The sequence below is a fragment of the Candoia aspera genome, chromosome 1 (assembly GCF_035149785.1).
Source record: "Candoia aspera isolate rCanAsp1 chromosome 1, rCanAsp1.hap2, whole genome shotgun sequence".
Classification (NCBI taxonomy): Eukaryota; Metazoa; Chordata; class Lepidosauria; order Squamata; family Boidae; genus Candoia; species Candoia aspera.
This window is the reverse complement of record NC_086153.1, coordinates 163,814,596-163,820,145: the sequence shown is the minus strand read 5'-3', so window position 1 is coordinate 163,820,145 and position 5,550 is coordinate 163,814,596. Positions and strand designations below refer to the sequence as shown.

Sequence of the window (5,550 nt, the reverse complement as noted above, 5' to 3'; positions counted from 1 at the left end):
GAATCATGTGGTTTGTGACATCATAGAAGCCAAGTAAAGTGGGACTGCCCAGCAGTGTGGCTTTTCCTTTCCTCCCCCTTTTAAAGTTTGACAAAAGGCCCGTGGTAAGGCCCTTTCTGGAATCCAGAAGGATCTAGCTTTTTAATTTTTGTGACTCATGAGGATTTGGAGAGCATACAAATTGCTGAAAGAGCTTCAACTCCTGTGCCGTTAAAGCATATGGACAGCAGAACTTCATTTATACTCTCTGTTTCCCTGCCTTTTCTCTCTTCTTTCTCTCCCTCCACCCCCTCCTACAACCTCCTCTGCTTCCTTATTGTGTCTGTGGAGAAATATACCAGAATTGGCACAAATGTCTGTGTGAAATTCTGAACAACAGTGATGATTTACAATAATTTACATATTTGGACTGTATCTCGATCTTGGGATCTGCTTCACATTTGCTGGGTAGCTGGATTCCTTCTGTTTTTCTTTTTCTTCTTGTCTTCCTGAGCTTGTGAATCTGTAACTCATTGTGAGAAACTTTACCTTACCTCAAGTTCTCCTAGCAGACTGCCTACTGGGGCTGTGTTTTTGGGGCTGTAATTGGCTGTCACCGAAGTGTTAGTCTGGGGATTCCTTAAATCATGTCTGCCTACATTATGTGCTCCTAAAGCTAGCTGGCAGCTTTCTGTAATGAACATTAAAGGCAATTATATTCAGCCTTTTCTGTTTCATAGAGAACCTGTCATCTCTATAGTGTGACTTACTTGCATATTTTAGGAGGAGGACACACTGTGCTGGATTCTGATAACTGTTCTGGTAGTTAATGTTAAACAATTATATATTTAATGTGTTCTGTTAGAAACAAAACATTACTTACTGAATGTTCAGGGAGAGATTTCTGCATAAGCAGTTTTCAAAGGCCAATGGGGGATGCTTTATTTGCAATGAAACATAAATCTGATTCATATGCATTGCTTAGGCAGTTTGTCATATAAATTTATATGGCCTTTTAAAGTGCGTTAAAATACAATTATCAAAAGCTTTAACTGTTATTAGTGCACATAGTTAAAACGAAGCTGGTGTTCTGTCTGTAATTTAGGCCTTAGAATAAATTGCAACATGCTGTATAGACTAGAGAATATTGTGCACAGACATTGTGTGTTAGCATTATTTGCTTATTTGTGTTTTGGACAAAATTGAAAACATCTTTCAGAAACTGCCTAATCCCTGGCACTAATCCTATGTTTCTATGGGTAATCTTGTTAATATGGCCATAGACCATTGGGTCTCAATATTAATAGCTTTAGTAACAGTAGTTTAGCAAAGTACTAAACATTTTTTCTAGTATTTCCATTTTAAATTACTGAGATGCACAGAATGTTGTCCTTTTTCTTCAACTGAATTCCAAGTAAACAGTAAAAATGGCAGGAAAGGATTCTATGTACACCTATAAAGCATAAGGGATGTGGGGAATAACAAATACAGAGGATAAAGTAAGCTTAGAGAAAAAAGTAATGTAAACATTTAATTTTTAAAAAATGTATTTGACTGCATTTTTGTATCTTTAATATCTGTTTATGAATTCCATAACATTAATATTCCTAAATTCTGTATATGTTCAGTTATCTCCTACTTCCCCTCTCTTAAATCTATTAGTGTGCAGAAGAAATATGCTGTACGTTTAAAAAATCTGAATGGTGGTACATAAATAAAGTAATCAGAAGAAACAAAAATACAAATTTATGTCAATTAATTCTGTCATGTGATGGGATTTTGTAATTTTAATGTAATAGCAATTTTAGATTTTAGATTTGTATTTGTTACAGTGCGTTCCTATGAATATCTGAAGTAAGACCTATTGGGCATGCATAAGACTGTAAATCTACATAGAAGTACCCCCCCCCCCCGTCCAATAGGACCCTCCCAGATAAGCCTACAGGCTTACTGTATTAATGATCAAATTTAATTCATAAGCATCAGTTTACATATGAATATAATTTCCTTGGCTGAAAAAATTGGTAAGTGAAGAATTTGTTTAAAAATACTGTCTTTAAAATAACAAATTTGGGATAAAATCTAGATATTTTAGTTGACTTTTTGGCTAAATAAGTTTAACTTAGATTTCCTTTTATATCTTGATATTACAGAAATCTAAGTTCTTACAATACTCTGGCAATCTTAAATATTTTCCCTAACCTTATTTGATGTATTTTGATGTATTTTGAATAAATTTCTTCATATTTCCTTTGATATAGTATATCTACTATTACTATGAGTTCAAAATTGAGTGTGTTATTTTCCTCATAGTGATATTTCTTTATTAAGTTAGCTTTCTGCAGAATTCTTGTAGGGAGAAGTGAATCTGATTACAATAAACCTCTTTTACCAATTTTTGCTGTTATGTATTGCATTTATTTGTTGCATTGGATTTCTTTAGAATTCTCAACATATCAGTAATTATGGAAAAATGCAGTACTTAAAAAGGGAAGAAAATTTCTCATGGGTCTTTAAATATAATGTTGTGATCTGTATCCTCTAAAATTGTACCTAGAGAGATGAGGGAGAGATGCATAATGATCCTTTTTGTTTGAAAAAGACCTATATGAAGGTGAATTCCCAAAGAAATTATGGTAATCAACCATCACTTTCCATAATTTCTGAGGAAAATGATGAAGAAAACATTAACAGCTATCTCTTTAACAGCTTACAACACTGCTATTTAGAACCTGGTGTTGCAATTCATTAGGAAGCCTGCAAAAAGCAACTTTTCTTGCTTATATCTTTTTCTTCATCTAAAAATAAATACTCAGTTTTCTGGGTTGAATTGGCCAGAAGATGTCTTTGGCAATGAATAGGGAAAGATTTTGGTCCAACTTGTAGTAAGAGAAATTTGTCATCTGATATTAAAAAAGCATAAGTGTAATCTGAGTAATCAGATTTATTTTGCTATAAAATCACAAATAAGGTGATCTTTATATAAGCACTTGAATCACAAAATAGCCAAAACCTATAGTTTTCACTTGTATGAAATAGTTAAAAGTGAACATACACAAATTTTTAAGGAGAGTGTACAGTATAAGGCATATGTTTTAGAAAGTTTATTTGTACTGTAGACATTTATTTTTACAACAGGTTTGAACAGAATTTCTTGCATTGGTAGCATATAGATGATGTTTCCAGTTTCACCACAATAAATAACATAATGACACGACTATTAGATGGGTTTTCACCAACTTCCAGACATTGCTCTTTTATGTTTGAGCCTATCAAATGTAAAGTCAAATATTGCATTATTTGAAAGGTGTAATATTGTACAGCATGACTTTGTTCCATAACCTGCCTTCAAGTCACTCTTCTTTGTATTCTAGCATTCTTCAAACTTTATATCTTATAATTGTCTTCCCTTAATTTATTTAGCAAACTACACTCAAACATAACATGTATAATTATAGTATTTCGGCATTTTGCATCAACATGTTTTTGCCAGAACTTGAAGTTAAAATTTTAAAATAGCTTCAATATCATCAGCAGTGCTAGCTTCCCATTAAAAAGCAAACACACTTTTACCTTTACCAGTGAAGTAGTTTCTCATATATGTAGTTGCCTGAAGAAATGATGACATTTAAGAGCTCTGCAGTCCTTTCTACCACATAGTAGACAAATTTGAAGGTGTTCCATGCATTCCAACAAATATTGTTGGAAGCCTTTTCTGGGAGTGTTTTTTTCATTCTGTTACGTTTTATTTTCTTCTTTGATATGGAATAACATTCTTAATCTAAGAAGAGTTAATAGTCTAGAAATTCATAGGATGTATACCTAGTGCTGGTAAATATATTAATAACCTTTTCCTATTTTGACTTCATTTAATGACACTTGCAACCTGCAAGAAACTCAGAGAGGCTTCCCCAGAAGTTCCCTTTTTAAAAATTTTGCTGCAACAGTGTGAGTTAGATTAGCCTGAGAGGTAATGAATGGCCCAGAATCACTTGGCAAGTTTCATAGCTAAGTGGGGATTTGACCCTGTGTTTCTTTGGTCTATGCACAATATCACAGTGGCTTTCTTGCTACATTACTTTAGCCACTTGGAATTAAAGATTAATCATGTCTAAAACATGTTCTCTATAATAGATTAAGAGCTTATTCAAACAATAACTCTTTTGTCTTCTGATATTGTTTTTCTTTGCCTCATCTCCTACTACAAGGTAATATATCTTCTTTTTGCAGATACCAAAATTATTTTCAGTTGGACAAAAGAGGATGCTTAATCGGTTCTTCTGTTTTCAGAGTATAATTTAGGATGGAGTTGTAGCTCATTAAAGTAATGCAGGAAGACTTCTCCCTTTTGAGATCTTCCTGCTGATGTGGAAACCTCCAAGAATATGGCTGAAAAGAAAAGGAAAACATCATTATGAAATTTTGAACCAGCCGTGGAAAAAGTACTCACAAAACCCTTTTTTCAAGCTTTTCTCTGCTACAGACAGAAAACCTATGATGGGAAATAGGTTGATTGCCTGCTAGAGCTGTCTCCAACTGTTGTGTGCTGGACAGAATGAGATTTATAGAAGAAGTGTGGAGGCAGTGGCTACTGTTTGCTTAAATGTTAAATGAATTTGTTGCTATGGAGGGAGATCTAGATCAGTCTTCTCCAATTTGGGTTAATAGTGTTACTTGTTTTTGAATCGGTTAAAAACAAAAGTACTCTTAACAACTCCGGAGGACACCTAGTTGGGAAAGGCTGGGGCTGTGACTGGGAGAGGACATACAAGGTCCTAGATCAGGTTTAGGAAAACTGTGGTCATCCAGGTATTGCTGGGCTACAGTTCCCAGTAACCCTAAACAATGGCAGTGTTGTTTAGAGCTGCTAGGAGCTGTAGTTCAGAACATGTAGGTTTCCCTAGAGTAATCCTTGATCATCTGTCACAACCTATTAGAAAAGAAACAGGAATTTTTGAGAAAGCCTTAAAGTAACTAAGCCTCATTAGGAATTGTTGAGAACTTGCTTCTCAACAGCTTTTGTGTGAGTAAAGTTAGAAAAAAATCCCCAACCTGTCTTCTGCTTTATTTGACAGGGGTAGGAGAGTCTCCCTCATAACAGACTCCAAGGGAAAGGAACCATTTTTATCAGAAATCAGAAGACTAATCTGTGTGGTGTTAGGAAAAGGGAAACATAGTCATACATGCAATGATTGTACGTTTATTTCACCTGCAGTAGGTACTTAGGTTTTTTATCAACTGGTATTTTAATAACAATGTTCAATGCTAGTGAGAAGCATTTTATCTTTTATAGAAGATGTGGTTCTGCACACTGATTGTGCCAAGCCATTTTCTCATCAGCCTTAGGAAGCTCTAATGGCACAAAAGGTATATTAATATCTCTGCCTCAAAGAACCACTATAGGAACGAATAAGTTCTAAAACACTTTGTATGCTATTAATATGTTATAGAAAATAGTACTAAAATGTTTTTTTCCTATCTGTTGCCCTTAAGAAATGTTTTATCCTATAGTACTGTGCAGTATGTTAGCATAGCTTGTATTTAAATATAACAAACCATTATCTTTAGTAA

The 5,550-nt window shown here is 34.2% G+C and overlaps 1 protein-coding gene across 1 annotated transcript in view; it reads left to right on the top strand.

Annotated features, from left to right (window-relative positions):
• Positions 1 to 5,550, top strand: part of SUPT3H (SPT3 homolog, SAGA and STAGA complex component) — a 268,160-nt gene that overhangs the window by 39,916 nt on the left and 222,694 nt on the right. The window lies entirely within an intron of this gene.